The 21,443-nt window shown below is 43.4% G+C and overlaps 1 long non-coding RNA gene across 5 annotated transcripts in view; it reads right to left on the bottom strand.

Moving 5' to 3' along the window:
• The window catches only part of LOC105096625 (uncharacterized), a 68,779-nt gene that overhangs the window by 21,154 nt on the left and 26,182 nt on the right, over nt 1-21,443 (bottom strand). For all 5 annotated transcript variants that reach the window (XR_004140850.2, XR_010383794.1, XR_010383793.1 and 2 more), the window contains exon 2: nt 8,952-9,000. This is a non-coding gene — a long non-coding RNA (uncharacterized LOC105096625). The remainder of the gene's footprint in view (nt 1-8,951; nt 9,001-21,443) is intronic.

Genomic DNA, 21,443 nt, shown 5'->3' on the forward strand with positions numbered 1-21,443 from the left:
TGACTATTTTCACATAGTGCTTCTATGAACATTGGGGTGTGTGTATCTTTTCAAATTAGAGTTCCCTCTGGATATACGCCCAGAAGTGGGATTGCTGGATCATGTGATAAGTCTACTTTTAGTTTTTTGAAGAATCTCCATACTGTTTTCCATAATGGCTGCACCAATCTATGTTCTCACCAGCAGTGTAGGAGGGCTCCCTTTTCTCCACACCCTCCGCAGCATTTATCGTTCACGAACTTTTGAAAATTCAGGTTCTTTACTAAGCAGGACAAACAAGTTTCAGCAAGAGCCAGTCCCAACTTGCTTCAAATCTCACTTCCCATCACTCCCTCCCATCTCGTACTTCACCCCCAGCAATAGCAAACCTGTTCTCAGCCTCCAGGTCTTTTCTTGGGTGAGTGCATCTTTTTTGCCTGAAATGGCCTCTCCCCACATCAGTGATGGAAACACACACACACATATGACCCCTTCCTTGTCAGCTGGACAGGTACTGCTCGCCCCTCCTTAACGCTCTGCCCTGGACAGCTCCACAGCTCCATAGCTCCCAAATCCTGTTCTTCCCTAACAGACCCTCCTTAGCCCCTTGAGCTTCTACCCACCCTGGCTTGAAGGGCACCAGACTGTCACTGCCGGCCACCTGACAGTTTCCTCCCACCCACCGCCCACCCCCACAGCCTGTAAGATCTCTGAAAGCAGGGACCAGACCTGTTCTACTCCCAGAGCCTGGAAAGAGCATGAACACAGTAGGTACTCAATTAGTGTCAGCCAGACGCCTGCCTCTGCCTCTGTCTCTAGGACGTCAGCTCCTTAGACACAGGGACGACTTGATTTATCTCCCTCTCTTCAGCCTCTGGCAGGAGCATCGTGGGCACTCCACAAGTGTGTGCTGAGTGGCCAAGTCTCTCCACAAGACGCCCTGCCCACACTAACAGTAAATTACAGGTGGCATGTCAATCGTGGTGTGCTAATCACCACTGCTAGGCTTTAGGAAGGATTAAAAATAAACAAAAGTGAAAACAAAGCCCTATTCTTCCCTCTAGTGCATAGAAGAGTACACAGTGGGCAGGACCCAACCTAACTGCTATTGACAGTCTCTACAAATGCTTTTCATTGGGTTCCACAGCTACACTTCGTGCTAAGAAGTGTCTCTCACAGCAAGAAAGTCTAAAAATAATCCTAAAAAGGCCACCGTCTCCCCCCCATCCTATCAGCAGTTCTCTAGTTCCCACTCTCCGTACACCTGCTCTGCACCTGCCCACACCCTTACATGCATGACACCGGGCTTCCACAACTCCTGACTAACCAGCAGCCCACTGTGTGTCCAGCAGCACCCCTTCCTCCTCTCTTTTCCACCTTATTGTCACTTTCCCAAGGAGCCCAGAGGGCCTCCCTTCCCCAGTCCACTTGTATCTCCCTTGGCAGTCCCCAGATGCCCAGAGCGCCAGCCCTATCTTCTGAAGCAGAGCTTTGGTGGCAGAAGGAAGGACGGTTGGGGGCAGGAAAGAGGGGTGCACAGCACAGCCTCCGGAGCACCCAGGCACGCCCTCTGAAGTGGCAGAGGCCACTTTATTTCCTGTGTTATGGAGGCAAAAGGGTTCGGCCTCCCTTAGGGAGCACATGGCTGGTAGTGTCACTGCGTTCTTTACAACCATTTACCTAATTACTTTCTTCCCAAGCGTCTGATTTATTATCAAATATATTACAAATTACTATGAAATGGAGGGAATAGGAGACAAAAGAGGGAATTCACATTTGTGAAGAGGCTACTACGTGCCTGGCAAGTGCTGAGCTGGGCGTCTTTATATGCGTGAGCTCTTTAATCCTCACCAGAACCAGCGCGTGCACGCACGCACGCGCGCGCGCACACACACACACACACACAAGACTATGCAGTACTAGATCTTTTATCATCCGCATCTCCCAGGACCTCAGAAAGTTTCAAGTGGTCACACAGCTTGTAAGCAGTGTGGTCATGATTCAAACCCAATTTCCACAAAACCCATGCTTTCTACAGTACAGAGTTTTCTGTTGTCCAGCAGGTACTTTGCAAATGGTATTTCATGAATCTTCCTCACTATGCTATGGGAAGTGGTTTCATATAACCACTGTGCAGACAAGGAAATTGGGCTCAGAAAGGTTAGGTACCTTGTCCTAGTCCATATTTACAAATCAGGAGATTTGTCATTGAAATCTTGAAAACAGACACGTTTAGAAAAACAGCTCCAGCTATGTTAAGCAGGAAAGTATTACAGGGAATTGGGTGCTTACAAAATTGATGGAGGAATGGGCTCCAGGCTGGGTCTCCAGGAGTGGCACCCAGAACACCTGGATAGCATCTCAACTGCTGTCCCCAGACCCTGACTGCCTCAGCTGCAACCCAGGATCCAGGAGCCGCCATGATCAGCACTGGCCCTGCCCCAGCCAGACCCACACCAGCAACACAGTGAAGCAACAAGGTGACACCACCTTCAGCCCCACCTAACTCGATTCTAATTTGAGCCTCCGGGGAGAACATCTGAATGACATGCTCTAGTCATACCCAGAACCTGTAAAGGAGGCCGATGAAGGTGGATTTTACCTTTGCAGACCCTGCAATTCAGGAAGGAGGGATGGATGCTGAGTCCGTCACTCTACTGTCTGTGTTGTAGTCTGTGTTCCCGGAGACAGCAGACGGCTCCTCCTGGGAGCCCCTTTCAGAAGGAGCCAAGGGTCATGTCCTCCCACTCACCAGCACTATGTATGTTGCTAATCTAGTGCTTCTGTCTACTGCACTGTATCCCATCGTGTGAAGCCACCACTTTTTACCAATCCTCTCTGCCAGTGATGGAAACCCTAGCTGGCTTTTGGGCCTCCTTTGGAAATTACTAAAGACATATGCTTGGACCCTATGGGCTTCTGAGCTCACATCACCTGATTTCACTTTCATCCACTATAGAATAATAGAATATATAATTATGTATGTATGAATATACAGAATACAGAATAACAATAGGTAACTTTCATGGAGCACTTACCATGAGCCAGATGCTCGCCCAAGTGTTATAATGTGCCAATTCATTTAAGGCAGTGCTCATGGATTGCCATGAAGATTAAGTTAAGCAACATGGGTATCCCACACTTTATACCAGGGACATACTGTTGCTCAGTAAGTGACAGTTACTATCACCAAGCACTGGGTCTAGGGGTGGACACCAAGGCATGGCCACTGTCTGGCACAGTCTGGAATGCACTCCCAGGCAAAGTATCTTGGTTTCCCTCTGTGCACCCACCCTATGGCCTGTGCCACTTTGATTCTAGGCCTTTAAACACACATCGCCTTGATTTGTCTCTCTCTCTCTCTGTCTCTCTCTCTCTCCCTCTCTCTCTCTCAACCCCCATGAGACTAGGATGCCTTTGAAACAGGGCATATCTATATTCTTTTCAACACTTGGCACAGTGACCGGCACATGTAGGCATTCAATCCGTGACTGTTGGATGATGTTAATGGGTAGGGGAGCTTATGATAGGCCTGAACCTCGCAAGAGAAAATCCTGGGGGTCTAGATTCCATTGGATTTTCAAGAAGTATGGACACCTTGGCCTCTGAAGGTCAAAAAAGGATATTCCATAATATGCCAGCAAATGTTACTCCCCTGGAGGATGAACTAGAGCGAGATACCCAAAACTGGGGCTGTTTCCTTCACGCTTGCCAGAAGCTCAGTTGGGGGCGGGACAGCGGGGGGCAGCTCCTTCCACAGTGCTGAGGCAGGCCTGCTGTTCTCAGAAATGCCGCTTCCTAGAGGGCCTCTTCCCAGATCGGCTGCAAGACTAGGTACTAGACTTGCAAACTCAGATGGCTAAGGAGGGCAGGCAAGGGACTTCAATGAGTGAGGTGTTCTGTAGACAAGAAGCGATGGGGACCGTGGGTGCCTTCCTGGCAGCAGCCGACAACGGCTGCTCAGTTACATCGCTGCCATGTAGGCTGCGGGCACAGTGTTACCAGGCTTTTCCAAGAATGCCGGATGATATAGGTGTCTTTATTTTTTTTGGTTTTTTTTTTAACATTTTTTATTGATTTATAATCATTTTACAATGTTGTGTCAAATTCCAGTGTTCAGCACAATTTTTCAGTTATTCATGGACATATACACACTCATTGTCACATTTTTTTCTCGGTGAGTTATCATAACATTTTGTGTATATTTCCCTGTGCTATACAGTGTAGTCTATTCTACAATTTTGAAATCCCAGTCTATCCCTTCCCACCCTCCACCCCCCTGGTAACCACAAGTCTGTATTCTCTGTCTGTGAGTCTATTTCTGTCCTTTATTTACGCTTTGTTTTTGTTTGTTTGTTTGTTTTTGTTTTTGTTTTTTAGATTCCACATATGAGCGATCTCATATGGTATTTTTCTTTCTCTTTCTGGCTTACTTCACTTAGAATGACATTCTCCAGGAGCATCCATGTTGCTGCAAATGACATTATGTTGTCGGTTTTTATGGCTGAGTAGTACTCCATTGTATAAATATACCACCTCTTCTTTATCCAGTCACCTGTTGATGGACATTTAGGCTGTTTCCATGTTTTGGCTATTGTAAATAGTGCTGCTATGAACATTGGGGTGCAGGTGTCATCCTGAAGTAGATTTCCTTCTGGATACAAGCCCAGGAGTGGGATTCCTGGGTCATATGGTAAGTCTATTCCTAGTCTTTTGAGGAATCTCCACACTGTTGATATAGGTGTCTTTGTGAGTCTAACCTTTAATATGAATATGTAAGTTATAATGGTCCTTAGACCTTGCATGTTCTCTGAGGAAAGTATAAGCTAGTGCAAGTATTCAGGAAGAATCATCAGGTCCTTACCTAGGGCAGTGGCAATGGAGACAGCTCAGACCTGGTGGAGTTAGGATCAACCAGATTTAATAACTAATTGGAAGTCGATGATGAATAGATGTTGTAAAACACTCTGATGTTTCCAGCCTACATGACTTAGAGGAAGCAAACGCCACAGGCAGCTTCATGAAATGCAACAAGAATGGATCTTGAATCAGACAGAACCAGTTCAAACTCAGCCACATCACTTACTAGCTGGGTGACCTTGAGCATGCTGCTTAACCTCCCTGAGCCTCAGTTTCTTCATCTATTATGTGGGGTAATATTAATACATATCTTATGAGTTGTTTATATAGATTAAATGAGATCACGCATGTAGAGTGCTTAGCACAGAGCCCGGCATGTAGTAAGAGCTTAAATGTTTGCCAAATTATTGGCAACATCCCTTCATTCTACTTCCGATAAAATGAAGTGGTTTTCGGGGTTTGTTTTGTTTTGTTTTTTGGTGGTCTGTGCTCTTCCCCATCACCTGGTCCAGGAGCACCTTGTAACCCAGACCTGACCAATGAGGATATTATATTCTTCTGGTGATAGTGATTAATTCAGGGACCAGGTCAGACCCTCTGAGAGTGGAGTCAACAGAGTAAGCAGAGTTATGAGACGAAAGAGAAGCCGAGTCCTTCTGGAGCCTTTGTCTTCTTCATGCCACACCTGAAATCAACTCTGCATCCGGACTTTTCAGTTAACATCCCTTTAGATTATGTCATTTGGGTTGGGTTTTCTCACATGTGTCACTAAAAGAATCCTAACTTATTTTTGTTACTACTACCATTGCTATTATGACTTTTTAACTTAGATTCCTCAGGATGGTGTATCCTTCATGGAGTTTAAAGCTGACAGCCCTCGGGAAGGCTGTCTCCAGCCATGGTCCCCTGGGGATGAGGCCCTGTTCTTGAATACCTCTTAGACGACAGCGTGAACATGACCTGTATCCAAGGCCACCTGAGAAGGCGTCCCAAGGTGGGAACCCACCCTCTCACAGTTCAGCGGCATCCACCCAGCTTGAAGTTCTAAAACCCAGTTTGAGGGTAAGGCAACAGGTAGAGGAGTCACTGCAACTTCTGCAGTTCTTGTGTGGTTCCCAGAGGAGATGCTCAGGTTGGACATTAGCTGGGGAAGCAGAAGTCAGGTGAGATCTAGAGACTAAAGAGAACCCTGAAAGTTTGGAGAGAAAACCCTTCACTTTGATCCTCCAAGAAAATGGTGCCTAAGCTTGCCAAGCCTGCTGTCACATCCCAGGAGGTCATAAGAGGGGGTGTTCCATGTGCAGGACTCTGGTTGGCCCTTAGGAGATATGGGTTTCAGCCCTGTCTCCAAGATACACTTGATGTCTAATCTAGGACATGCTGCTTGCCTCTCTGATCCTTAATTTCCTCATCAGAAAAGCTGGGAGAATTTAATAAAATGATACACCTATCGCACTTAGCAGCATCTGAAACACAGTATTTATGTTCTTAGCAAATTTTGTTTTCCTCTCTGAGTCTCAAGTCACTTCTCTGTAAAGGAGATGAGACTAAACTCTAGTTACTGGATAATTTATGAGGTTCCTTCCAGCTTGAAAATATTTTAAAACATTCTGCATTTCTTTAGCTTATTTAAAGTGATTTTAAAAAAATAGCTTGTACATAACAGAACACCCCCAGGGAGGGATGTGTAGCACCCTTGTGGTGGTTTTAAAATACGTCCACAAATTCTTCCATACTCCCTTTTTTGAGAGGTGGAAACTAAATATCTTCTTGTGTGGGGACTGAACTTGACGACTCTCTTCTAAAAAACAGGGCAAAGCAGGAGTGACAATGTGACCTTTCGGAGACCAACTCATAAAAGACATTGTGCTTCCTCCTGCCAACAGCCATATGAATGAGCCATCTTGCAAGAGAATCCTTCAGCCCCAGTCAAGCCTTCAGATGACGGCTGCCCCAGCAGCACTGGTGAGTTGCTTCAGAACTCCTGACCCACAGAAACTGTGAGATAATAAATATTTGTTGTTTTAAGCCATTAAATTTTGGGGTAATTTGTTATGTAACTACCAATAAATAACGCAACCCTGTAACCAAGCATATTGATAATTTTGCAGTGTGATGTATAAATATTCACAGCAGGTGGTTTGAATAGCATCTGCACACAACTTCACTTCAGTTCAGTTAAGTTTGACTGCAAAATGTGTTGCCCAAACTTAAGACTTTGGGTTTTCAGAGTATTTTTATTTTATTTTATTTTATTTTGGAACAGTAGATGAAAAATTGTGAACAGGGATTACACAATGCAAAACAGGAGCAGGGAGCATTTTTCAGTTCCAATGCCTGGTAGACAGTGACCATATCAGGAAAATGCCCTGAACTGAGTTAACTCTCTTATTTAAAAAACATTAACAGCCACAAACTGCCTTCCCCACTAAACTGTGCACTTGAATGTATGGACTTTCTCATCTTCACAGACTTTGCAGCCAGAGGGATTCTTTGAGATCATCTAGGCCATAGTTTTTCAGAGTAAAGAGGTCACTCTCATCAGAACTGGGAAGGATGGGAGAGGTGCTTGTAATGCAGAGTCTGACAACTTCCTCAGGCCTGCTGAGTCAGACTCTCAGCTGTGGACCTAGGAATCACATAAACTTCATGGCAGTGGGGAAGTCAGTTAACCTCTTTAAACCTGAGTTTCTGCATCTATAAAATTGGAATAATACTATATGCTTCTTAAGATTATTATGTGGATCAAAGGAAATGGTGTAGTAAAGTGTCTAACACAGTGCCTGATATAAAAACGATTTCGGAGTTGAGTTATATAATTAAGGCTAAATTCCAGGGAGCCCAGCACCAAGGGAATGCATAATACCACCTCCCCTGCCACGTGGGGTGTCAGGGGCACAACAGCTAAAGTGTGATAACAGGTATTAATAACAGCAACATAATTGTTGAATGTTTACATGCCAAGTACCGAGCTAAGCACTTAGCTAACATTAACTAATTAAATTTTCATCACAATCCTATGAAGTAGATACCTTTTTCAGACCCATCTTACAGATGAGGACACTGAGGCACAGAGCAGTTAAGTAACAAAGCCCAAAGTTATAGCTTCCGAGTGGCAAAGCCAGGATCTGAACCCAGAGAACCTAAATAGTTTGTAACAGTAAGGATTCATCTAGGCCTGCTTGCCCTAAAATAAAAGAGAAGGGATCCTAAGTCCCAAAGTGTCCTCCTTCCTTCATGAAAGTCAGCTACTCTGCCTTGGAGCTATAGCTGGAGCTGAGAGCCCAGTGAACAGTGGGCCATATTGGTTCTCAGTTTCTCACCATGAGCGTGTTTGGATGAAACAAAGGGAAGCACTGACAGGCACTGGGCCTGGGGCAGAGGGACACTTTCTGGAGAAAGCAGTCTAGGCAGGAAGCCTGGAGGTCCCCCGAGAGCCGCTTAGCTTCTTTTAGATTGGGCCAACCTCAGCTGTAGAGCCTTCACACAATCCATCCTGTCTGCCAGGAATTCTCCCAAGGCTGCTTTATCCTTCAAGTTCCATCCTTTCCATATTCAGAGAGGCTGTTATCTGATAATTTCATTCTAAATAAAGGTCCCGTCCCATCCCCCATCCTCGATTATTCTCTATGGTAGCCCAGTGTTTAGTTCTTATCAGCACTTACCATACATTTTAATGATTTTTTCAAAAATCTTTCATCTGTGTTCTGATCTTCCCCACTGCTTCAGGAGGGCAGGAACTATGTCTGTCTCATCCACCACTGTAAACTCCAGGGCCTGATTGTAAACTGGGTCTAGCGCTTAATTGATGTGGTCAAAACTTGTTAAATGCAGGTGAACAGGATGAAGCAGGAGTGGATCTACTGGCCTTTCCCTCTCCTGCCGATGCTGACACCCATTCCTCATGCTGCACTCTGCCCTCTTCTGTTTCAAGGCAATTCCTGAGCTAAGCCCCTTGAACAAGGAACAGACCTGCTTTCTGCACCTGTCACTGTCCCCAGTGGGGGCTTTCTCTCACTCTCCACCCCCTCCCCCAGTCTTTATCACAAAGCACCACGTCTTTTGGGAGGAAGACTGAACGAAGCACAAAAGATTGGCTAAAAAATACCTACTTGAATGTTTCTAAAAGTAGCCAGCTTTGGAGCTCGAAAGTCTTCAGTCCTAGAAAGAAAAACAGAATGGATTAAGCGACTTATACCACAGGGGGCAGTGGTTTTCTTTAAGCCAGAACCAGCTTCATTAGACACTGTACACAGTCCATTGAATGATACCCAAAGTTTGAACCAATTAAGCTATGGCTGAGATCATGGCTGGAGACAAGTGATGGCAGAGAGAAGGCACCAGAGCCCCACCTCACATCCCAGCTGTAGACAATCCATAATCTTACTGACTTAGGCAAGAAAAAAACACTGGATGCTGGGGAGTAACCTCACTGTTGAGTGTGTTCTTACCCGGCAGAGCCCTAGGAAAGTAGAAACTGATAACTTGGATGACTTCAAAGTGGCAAATGGTGCAATTTAATGAGGAAACCAGGCTTGCACGGTCATTAAAAGAGCAGAATCTCCCAGAAGTCAATTCCTAGAAATAAAATGCCAACCACAGTACAAGTCATCAGAAAGACTTTGGAGCAGGAATTTCCAGCTTGACAGAAACCATCCACTTAGTGTTCAAAGAGAAAAGAGCAGCATTATCCCAATTCCTGGCACTTGCATTGTTACTGAGACTTGGAATTAATTATTCAACTAAATAATTGCTCTGAAATTCATTTGACATTTTTAGCTCTGTGACTCTGGGCATGTTACTTGACTTCTCTGGGCCTCTATATTCTGTAACATGGAAATAATTGTAGTACATATTTGCCTCATGTGGTGTCAAGAGTAAATAAATTATAATGTATGTAGGCACATAGTACAGTATCTGAAACATAGTAAATGCTACGAAAGTGTGGAAAACCGTTTTTGGTTTTTTTTTTTTTTGCAGATATTTATATGGTTATCGCAAATATGCTCACCATGAAGCTTGCACACATCTCAATCACATCGAATCCTACTACCAACTTGCTTTTCCACTTCCATCCTAGAGCAAGCTGAGAGCAAGGACTTGGTCTTTTTTTCTGTGCATCCCAATGCCAGCAATTATCTGGCAAATAATAAGCATTTGGCAAGTGTTTGTGATGAATAAACAAAGGCATATTGCTCTGAAGTTATAAAATGAATAATATGCAGTCCTTGCCCTTGAAAAACTCATAGTCCACTGGAGGAGAAAAACACTAAATAAAACTCCACCATGTGATTGATTGGAATTCTAAAAGAGGCAGGAAAAACTTGTTGTTAGAATTTGCTTAGCTTGAGATGGTGAGGAAAGGAAGTGATATATAAGCCAACCTTAAAGGAGGAGAGGACTTTTGCCAGGTAGGGGTTGAATGAAGTAGGTGGCATCTCAACTGAGTATGAGGGATGAATAGGAGTTGGCCAGGTGCAGACAGCAGAGGGCGCTGTGGGTAGGTGGAGTGGTGTGTGTGCACTTCCGGCTCTTGTGTGGGGACGGTGTGCGTAACCGTGTATGTGTGAGAGACGTTTCACCATCACACTGTAAATTCCTATAGGATGGAGTAACAAGCTTTTTCCATAAAGGGCTAAATAGTAATATTTTCAGCTTTGTGAAACATCCAGCCTGTCACAACTATTCAACTCTGTCATTGTAGCAAGAAATCAGCCACTGGTAGTATGTAAATAACATGGGCAGACTTGGCCCAGGGAGGGCTGGATTTGGCTCATGGGCCCTAGTTTGCCAACCCCTGCTATAAAACAGGGAAACTGCCCTCTGCCTTCCCAAGGATGTGGTGCATGATGATGCCAACCCACAGAGGTTACAGTAGGGAGCCCGTCACGTGATCAGATGTGCTCTTTGCATGGGTTATCAATTGCTGTGTTACCAATTATCTTAAAACGTAGTGGCTGAAATCATCAGTGTCTATAACAGTTTCTTCAGGTAAGGAAGAATTTAGGCAGTTCAGGCTGAGAATCTCTTATGAGGTTGTAGTCAGGATATCAACCAGGGCTGCAGTCACTGAGCGCTCTCCTGGAGAGAGAGAATCTACTTTGAAGGTGGTTCACTCACTTGGCGGACAAGTGGGTGCTGGCTTTGGCAGGAGGCTTCAGTTCCTCCCCGCATGGGCCCGCCCACATGGCTGCTTGAGTGTCCTCCGCAACATGGTGGCTGGCTTCCCCCAGAGCAAACGATCCAAGAGACCAAGGTGGAAGCCATGACCTGGCCTAGGAAGCCACACTCCATCACTTTTGCCATATGTTGTTGGCCAGACAGACAAGCATGGATTCAATATGGGAACAGTTACTATGAAGACATGGACACCGGGAGGAAGGAACCCGGAGGTCATTTTGAGGCTGGCTTCCACGCCCTTCCTTCAGAGCCACGGTGAGAGGGGCCTCACTCTTACCCCTATCCCATATTTTCACAGAAACTTCAGAGAATTTGAATGTCCCAAACCCCACACATTACCCATAAAAGACAATAAGAATGTTTCATGGATAATACAGAGATGTTAAAAAAAAAAAATTAAATGAATCCTTGCTACCTTTACCCAGAGTATGAGAGAGACTAGGGTACAGACACAGGAAGCTCATCTCCAAAACTCTCCCTGAAGGAGACGGCATATTAGACAACCATTTGTCGCTCCCCGTCAGTAAATCTCCATCCTCCTTCATTTGCCCAAAGGTGAGCAGCACTGGATGGCCAGTTGCTCCACTCTTCATCTTCCATAAATGAAGACAAACCCAGAAACTGCTAAGAACTTTACCTGGAAACACCGCTTACTTCTCCCTAAACAAACCCAGTGGGCGCTGTTTGAGGAAACAGACCGACCAATTCTGTTTCTATCAAACTTGGGACTTAGGATTGTAACGCTTCAGAGTTGACAAGCCTTTGCCGTTCTTTCCAGCCTCAACGTGACCCAGCAGCCCTTCCCCCGGCGCCCGTGACCAACAGCCTTTCTGCTTCTGTTCGCAGGTATTGCAGGCCCTTTTCAGCTAGGCAGGGCCTTGGGCGAAGCAAGGCTACATCTCTTCAGAGTATCTCTTCAGCTGGTACATGGAGGCTCTGTGTTTTGTGGCTAGGGGAGAAGAGCTTTATTTATTTTGCTTTGACACTAGTCAGTTGAGAGAGAAGTAAAGGTGACAGGGGAGGGACAGTATATTGTATAACCCAACTCCAAATGTTGGACTTCTCTGAAACTCTGTAACCAAGGGGGTGAGGGCCAGTAGCTGAGAGAGGCATCCTGTTGTGGAGAAATGTGGAGGACTCTGGCCAAAAGGTGTGTTTCTTGGGGACTCGGATGTCAAACTGTGGCACAGAAGTGGGACCATTCTCTAAGCTCTCAGGACCCAGCGACACACAGGGACTCTGAGCCCTCGGGACTAGGGCACGTTGTGAGGAAGCCCCCTCGGCACAGATACTGGTGTTCTCACAACTAGCACAGTTGGCAGAGGGAACAGCAAATCTGTCTGAACAGTGTTGAGAGCTGAGATGTCACTGAGAGGGAAGCCATGGCACATGACAGGGGCCTGCAGGCACTAGGTTGGAGGCAGAGGTAGGTAGTCCCTGGAGAGTCCTGGAAATGAGCCAGGCACCTCTGGGTTAGGGGGACAAACTCTATAATTTGACATGTAGGGACCTACAGTTGTATCTTGGGGTATTAATATGAACGGAGCTAGACCACCTGGGTTTGAGTCACGGTGTGGCCCTGGGCAAGTTACTGAACCTCTCTGAGCCCATTTCTCCTCATCTGTAAATGGGAGATGATAATATACTATTTCAGAAGGTTGTTGTGAGGATTCCAGGAATTATACATGTAAGGTACTTAGAACAGTGCCTGGCACATAAGAAGCACAGTGTAATCGTTGAAAAAGAAAAAAGTTTGTACACACAAGTTGGTGACGCCTGAAACAAACTTGCTGTATAGATTTCCTGGGGTGAAACTTATCTCCTTCACTCTAGAGCCCATTGCTTGTTGGAAAATTCTAGTCATTAAAATTTCTTTCTGCTGTGAAGGTAATTTGCCTCCTTGCAACTTCTCCATATTGGTTTCCATTTTTCTTCGAGACATTCCAAAATAAACCTTTCTCGTGGTAACAGCTCATTGAGACAACTCTCAGGATCCCCCTGAGTTTTCTCTTCTCCATGCTAAGCAGCTCCACGTCCTTCAACCATTCCCCAGAAAATGGGCCCCCAGGGCCCTCTCCATCCCAGGTGCGTGCTTCTGAAGGCACTGCAGGTCATCAGCGTTGGGGAGGGATGTGGACTGAAGCAGACAGCCTAGGGATTGTCTCCAGGATACCCTCCCCCTCACATGAACACACGCTCCTCAGAGGAGGAAATGTCAGATGAACTGGACCGTTTCAAATTAATCTTGTTTGGGAGGGCAAAGGAAAGGGAATTTTCAAACAGGGCCAAGGTCTTTGTCAAAGCTGGTCCTCGGAGATAGAGATGGACAACTGGCTGACTTGGAGAGGGGCCAGCTGGGAAGTGTAACCCCGTCCAGGGACGTGAGCCAGTACTGGCTCCTCCTCTCGGAAGGTGAGAAGGAAAAGCTGGTTTCCTCAGTAAAGATAAGAACATGGTGTGTGCTCCTTGTACCTGGCACGAGCCATGACTGCTGCCCGCAGCTGGGACAGATGCCTGTCTCCTTCCACTTTCACCGTCAGAAGCCCTGGAGAGTAGCTGCCTGCCCCTCACCTCCAGGGCAGGAGGCTGCCAGACTTAAGCACAGAGCATTTCCGGGCCGAGGGGTAGAAAAACAGGAGGTAGGAGGGAGTGTGGGAAGCGTCCTATTTGGTCTCAATCAGACTTTGTTTTCTGAAGAATGACAGTTGAAACACTCTTCAGTTGCTTTGTGCTTGGCAGTATTTAATAAGAATAATACCCAAGGACTGTTGCGGAAATAAGACCTCCTTGTTTCGTTTTTTTAAGTTTCCCCTATTATAAAAGTAAGGCCTGCTCATCAAAGGGAAAAAAGCTATCAACTTTAGTTCACAATCCAAAGGTAACCTTCCTTAGCACTTTGGTAGATCTGTTGCCAGAATTTGTCAGAACTTTTTATCTCTTTTCCAAATAATTATAATCATAGTTTTCAAAACACAATCCCAAATCATTCACATTTTATGAACATTTCTTCTATTAGAATGCACATTACACAAATGTATTTCTAACAGTTTTACTAAGATGTAATTCACATACCATACGATTTGCCAATTTAAAGTATACAGTTCAGTAGTTTTTTGTATGCACAGAATTGTGCAACCATCACCATAATCAATTTGAGAACATTTTTATTACCACAAGAAGAAACCTGTGCCCACTAACTGTCACTCCCCATTTTCATTCCCACCCTAATCCCAGCCCAAGGCATCCACTATTTCTGTCTCTATAGATTTGCCAATTCTGGACATTTCATATAAATGGAATTATATAATATATAGTCTTTTGTGACTGGCTTCTCTCAGCATAATTTTTTGAGGCTCATTCATGTTAAAGCATGTATCAATACTTCATTCCTTTTTATTGCCAAATAATGTTCTATTATATGGATACATTACATTTTATTTATCAGTTTGTCACTTGATGGACACTTGTGTTGTTTCCACTATTATGAATAATGCTTCTGTGAACATTTGTATTCAAGTATATGTTTTTACTTCTCTTTGGTATATACCCAGGAGTGGACTTGCTGGGTCATATGGTAACTCTATGTTTAAGCTTTTGTGGAATTGACATACTGTTTTCCGAAATGGCTACATCACTTTACACTCCCACCAGCAGGTATGAGGGTCCTAATTTCTCTACATTCTTGCCAGCACTTGATATTACCTGTCTTTCCTTATATAACCATCCTGGTAGGTATAAAATGGTATCTGACTATGATTTTGATTTGCATTTCCCTAATGTCTAATGATGTTAAGCATGTTTTCATACGCTTATTGGCCATTCTTATACCTGCTTTGGTGAAATGTCTATTCAGAACATTTGCCTTTTTATTTGTCTCTTTATATTTGAGTTCTAATTTTTAAAAATATATATTCTGGATACAAGTCCCTTATCGGATAAATGGTTTGCAAATATTTTCTCCCATTCTGTGGGTTGTCTTTTCACTGTTTTGATGGTGTCCTTTGAAGCACAAAAGTTTTCAATGTTGATAAAATCCAATTTGTCTATTTTTTTTCTTTTGTTGCTTGTGCTTTTGGTGTCATATCTAGGAAGACATTACCTAACCCAAGGTCACAAACATTTACTCCTGTATTTTCTTCTAAAAGGGTTATAGTTTTAGCTCTTTTATTTCAATCTATGATCCATTTGGAGTTAATTTTTGTGTATGGTGCGAAGGAGTCCAGCTTCATTCTTTTGCATGTGGGTATAGATGTCTTTTTTAATGGTTGCAAAATATGCCATTTATTTGAAGATATTTTCATCTTTCTAATTTGAGGCTGCTATAATAAATTCTATGAAGACTCTGCATCTAGAATTAAATTTTAACTACACTAATAAAACAGAAAAATCTATAAATGGGTATATAACATTCTAAAAATGGAAATATTAAACCAAAGCGAGTAAGTGTTTTAAAGGTATTTCACCACGTTGCTTTCTCAAATGGTTTTATTGATTTGTGCTCCTTTCAGCAGTATATACAGCTGGCCTTCTGTATCCACAGATTCAACCAACCTTGGATAGAAAATATTCAGAAAAAAAAATTCCAGGAAGTTCCAAAACACAAAACTTGATTTTCTACACTGGCAACTATTTACACAGCATTTAAAGGCATACCTCAGAGATAGTTTGGGTTTGGTTCCAGACCCCACTGCAATAAAGCGAATATTGTAATAAAGCAAGTCACATGAATTTTTTGGTTTCCCAGTGCATATAGAAGTTATGTTTACACTATCCTGTAGTCTTATTAGCGTGCAATAGCATTATGTCTAAAAAAATGACATACCTTTAAAAAATACTTTATTGTTAAAAATGCTAACCATTACCTGAGCAAGTTGTAATCTTTTTGCAATAGTAACATTAAAGATCACTGATCACAGATCACCATAACAAATATATTAATAATGAAAACGTTTGAAATACTGTGAGAGTTACCAAAATGTGACACAGAGATAGGAAGTGAGCAAATGCTGTTGGAAAAAGGGCACTGATACTTTGCTCGACACAGAGTTGCCACAAACCTTCAATGTGTAAAAAAACCAGTATCTTTGGAGCACAGTAAAGCAAAACGCAATAAAACAAGGTATGCCCGTACATTGTATTTACAACTATTTACAAAATATTTACATTGTATTAGGTATTGTAAGTAATCTAGAGATGATTTAAAGTATAGGGGAGGATGTGCATAGATAATATGCAAATACTATGCCACTTTACATAAGGCACTTGAGTTTCTGCAGATTTTGGTATCTGTGGGGTTCCTGGAAACAATCTCCAGTGGATTGACTATATAAGTATGCCCCCTTTTGTTGTCATAATTGAAAGGGAATTTGTATTAATTTTTTAAACTCTTGCTAACCTGATTGGCATACTTTATTTCCCACTAATTTATTTTCTAGTTGCATTTCTTACTCTGTGAATTTTCTGATTCTGTCCTTTCCCACATTTCAGTGTTTTTCTTGCTTTGTTTGAACTCCTTTTATGACCCATCTCATTGTTGGGCTTCCTATATGCATCACCCTGCAGCACACTGATCAAAATTCTTGCTGGATCACTTGAATCTTCTGCCTCCGTGGTGAGAATTTGCAAAGACTTTAGTTAGGTCTTTTTTTTTTTTTTTTTATGTTTAGTATCTTTTTACCAGCTGTTCCTACTCCTGGAAGTGCTCATCCTGCAAAACTTCATATCCTTGCACCATATTTTTGGTCCCTTGCTTTCTCCTGAAAACTTACCAGTCCTTTGTTCCATTCCCTCACAGCTCTTCTGGTTGGCTCATTAAGTTATCTGTGCAAATAATATAGTTATGTAGGATAAAGTATTTTGCATGTATTGCCTCACACTAGCTCACGTAAACACTAAGAGTTATCACCATCATCCCTGAGATGGGAAACTTGAAGCACAGAGAGGTTTAGTAAGTGTTTCAAAGCCACATAGCTAATAAGTGGTTGAGCTGGATTTTGACCTCAAGCCATTCTAGAGTCACTGTGATGGCTAGCTAGTTCATTTGATCCATGAAATCTCATCAAGGTGAAAACAGATGAACAGGGCCTGATGTTAACATGCCAGGTTAAAATGTACACTTTACTAGTGACCTCAATCCAAAGTTGTGACTAGCTTTGTGCACTATGACACAACTGGTACAAGGCAGAGGAGCTATTTTGGGATCAAAGCCATTGTTTTCCCTTCCCCAAAGCATGCTGCTTTGTCCTATATTGTATCTGGGCTAAACATGTACAGACCCGACACAAAGTAAGTGCTCAAGAAATGTTGCTTTTCTCTTCCTGTTTCCTTGGCCTCCAGAGAGATGCCTCATCCTCATCAGTGCAGAACCTTCGTGATGGATTATCAACGTCACTGGTAGAGTAATGATAAAAGCTGCCCCTTGAGTGCAATCTACTGCCAGACACAGGGCTAAGCAATTCATATACAGTGGCTCGTAAACTCATGTCAATCTCACCACATGCCTGAGAAGTCACTTCTTAAACACATAATCAAATCACATGGTAGAACATCTGGAAAGTTGACCCTCTTCCACATATAACAGATCATGTTACTATTCTGCTCAAACCCCCCAGTGGCTTCCCAACTCATTTAGAGTAAAATCTAAAGGCCTAACATGGAGTAATGTTCCAACCACCTTGACCTTCTTCTTACTCTTTCTCAGTCACTCAAAGCAAACCTTCCACCTTAGGGTCACTGCATGCTGCTCCTCCCACCTGGAATCTTCTTCTCTACACTTAGTTCATATTTCAGCTTAAATGTCACTTCCTCAGAGTGGCCTTCAACCACCTTTTCTAAATAGCTTCCTTCCATCCCTTGTATCCCTTACTCTGCTTTGCTCATTGCACCTGGCATTCATATTTATCTATTATCCGTTTCACTCAACTAGATTCTTAGGGACATGAGAAAAGAACTTAGGTACATGAGTCTTTGTTCACTCCTACATTTATTCCCAGAGCCTTGAATCATACTTTGCAGGTACTCAAAAAAGTATTTGTTGAAGGGAAAATAGGAGGAAGGAAGGAGGGAAGGAAGGAAGGAAGGAAGGAAGGAAGGAAGGAAGGAAGGGAGGGAGGAAGGAAGGAAGGGAGGAACTATTCATATCGCCATTTCATAGATGACTCAGAGAGGTTAAGTAATTTGCTCAAGGTCCCATAGCTAATTGCAAAATAGAGATTAAGACTTCTACTCTTAACCACTACATTGTTCTCTCACTAAATACCACCTCACATATACATGAGCATTGGAGAGCTTATTTGCAATATTGTATGACTTAAAAAAAAAAAGAGGCCTAAGTAAGTATCATTCAAAGATTATTTGCTTTTGAAAAATAAGGAATAAGAAGACACAAAAAGAACCAAAAAGCAACATACACATTCTGGGTGAAAACAAAATTAGAAGTTCTTAAATATTTTAGTGGGCTTTGGTTTAGTACCTTATTTTAATTCCTTCTCAAATATACACTCGAAAAGCATGAAAGAATCCTCTGTTTAGTACCTTATTTTAATTCCTTCTCATATATACACTCGAAAAGCATGGAAGAAGGGCAGTTGCTGCAAATGCCTGGGCACAGGGCTTATCTGGAAGGCTACGGTCCAGGCGTCTTCTCAGAATGCTGACCTAGTCTTTTTATTTAGTCCAAGGTAACATAATCCTTCAGACATCCAATTTGTGGGTCAGCTGTAACAGGGCTGGGACGTTGGAGGCTGGATATTCTCCTTCACTCTTTTCAGTTTTTAGTAAACAAAAAGTGAAATACAATGTCCAAAATACATAAACCAGAGAGCACAAGTGCTAGAAAGCCCTTTAGGGAGCATCTGGTCCACCCGCTCATTTTCCAGATGAGGAACATGAGTCCCTTGGAGGTGAATTTCTACATATATAATAATTATGCCTGACATTGGCTTTCAGATTTAGCATGGCGTTACAACAAATGAACCCAAAAGCTGAGAATAAATGGCCAGAAAAGTCCATGTGTTTCCTCAGGAACTCATTGAATCATGACATCAGCTTTCTTCTCAAGTCTGTAAAATCTGAGTCTCACTAAAAATGATCTCACACCTCAACAGGGAATAAATCAGTGAGACTGTTAACCTCAAACTGGCCAAAAATGGGCACTCTTTGTGTATCCTGGACCACATCTGATTAAACCCATCACTCTTGGTTGAGCTCCATCTCTGTTCAAGGGTGCTGACCATGCACTACAGACATAAATCTTGGTCTAAAGCCAGGCAAGAATCTCAGTCTAAGGATGGCCTATGTGATTGCACTAAGATCCTCTCCACAGGGAACTTGTTAGCACCAATGGCCAGAGACAAGTCTGAGCAATTTCTTCTCTTCTTTTTTCCCCTATTTTATTTCCATTGTTCCCTTTTTTCCCCTTCCTGATAGTAAAATAAATGCATCTTTGATGCAAATAAATAAATAAATAAATAAATAAATAAATAAATAAATAAATAAATAAAAAAAATCCGGAAAGAACAAGTATTGACAACATTATATTTCGAATTCCAAACACTGCAAACACTTTCATGTATGGCATTTAAAAGTCCATTAATTGAGAAAACAAGGCTGTTTGTGAGAAATTTGGAACCTTGGATTTGACATCATCAATCAGAACCTCCTCCACATCACCCCAGGGCCCACACTGAGAAAGAATCTTGATGCGGGTAGTTAGTCCGTGGTGGGAAGATTTTGTAATTGGGATCCCGAAAGTAAACTGCAATGTTACCTTGAGACTGAAATCCTGGTGAAGGAGAAATGAAGGTTAAGGCTGTGGTAGGCACATCATGATTAAGCCCTTTGAGATTCTGGAGCTTGATTCTTGGGTTAGAATCCTATCTCATTACTTAGGGAAGGCAGGCTACTCAACCCCTCAGAGCCTCCTCTATAAAAATGGAGATAAAGAAGATCCCTTCTTGGTAGGAAGATTGTGAGGGTCTCATGAGATGGGCCTACAGAGATCTTAGTGCAGGGCCAGGCCCATGGTGTGTCCTCACTCAGGATGAGCCACCCTTGTTTCAGGTGCAGGGTCATGGCAACCAGAACAAAAGGAAGAGTCGGAAAAAGCTGGCCCCCTGCCCTGAATCACCCACATTTGCACAGGGGCTCTTCCAGCAGCCTCACGGTAGGTGGTTTATGGAACCCTGGCTGGAACCAGACACAGCCCGCCCGCTGCTCCGGGCCAGGGGAGCCAGGGCGGCAGCCGCCAGGGGTGTAAAGTATCTCTTCGGGTTGCCCTCGTCCGAGTCACTCCCTCCCTCACTCCAGCATGTTGTCCGAGTGAAATGTGGCAAAATTGAGGAGTCTGGACCACCAAGGAAGCATGGGGAATAGAGGCCACAGAGGGGCAACATGTAGCCTGAGGAGGGGGTAGTTTGGAGTCAGGGAAGTGACTCCCAGTCCACTGCCCTACTGATGGGGGCAGGAAAGGAAAACAAAGTCAGTTAGCTGGTTCCTATGACAGGAAAGGGAACTCCCCAAGCCAGAGCTCTTGGGAAATCAGCTTAGGAAATTAGACAGGGCTTAATTTGTTAAATCATTGGAAGGCTAAAGACACACTGAGAAAGGGGTTCTAGATCCCTTGGGAGAGGGGACAGTGGGTAGAACATCCTTTGCAGGGAGAGATTCAGATAAACACATTTCTTCTGCTGTCCGATTTTCAGTGGAGAGGAAAAACACACACACCCTCTCTTCCACAATAAGAGGTTTGGTTCTGTGCCTCCCTCTGACTTCCTCACAAACAACCACAGGGAGCAGACAGACTCCTCAGATTACTCTTGACCTTGGGAGCTGACCCTTAGAAATGCATTCTACTTCAAGATCTGAAAAAAACCAAACCAAACCAAACCAAAGCTAACAACGTCTTGTGAAAGATGGCTTATTTCTGCTGGGGCCCTTTTCCCCCTCTCTCATCCATTGCTGCTCCACAATTAAGATCATTTTAGTAAAAACACACACACACACACACACACACACACACACACACATTAGACCATCCTTCATCTAAATTAAATTTTTGAGGGGGAGGGTATAGGTCAGCTGCAGAACACATACTTAGCATGCATGAGGTCCTGGGTGCAATCCCCAGTACCTCCATTAAAATAAATAAATAAATAAACCTAAGTACCTCCTCCCTCCAAAAAATAAAAATTAAAGACAAAACAAAAAACACCTTTACAGCTTCCCACTGTCCCTAGATTAAAATCCAAACAGCAAACTGTGGACGATAAGGTTTCCCATGATCTGGCCCTTATCCATCTCTCAGAACTCATTCCACACCACTCTCTGGATGCTCATTATTTCCAGCTACCCTGGCCTTGGTCTTCTTTCAGGATTTTTCCCACTTAGGGCCTTTGCACCAGCTGGTCTCTGTATTTGAAATGCTC

Source organism: Camelus dromedarius, chromosome 14, assembly GCF_036321535.1.
Source record: "Camelus dromedarius isolate mCamDro1 chromosome 14, mCamDro1.pat, whole genome shotgun sequence".
In the NCBI taxonomy this organism is placed as follows: Eukaryota; Metazoa; Chordata; class Mammalia; order Artiodactyla; family Camelidae; genus Camelus; species Camelus dromedarius.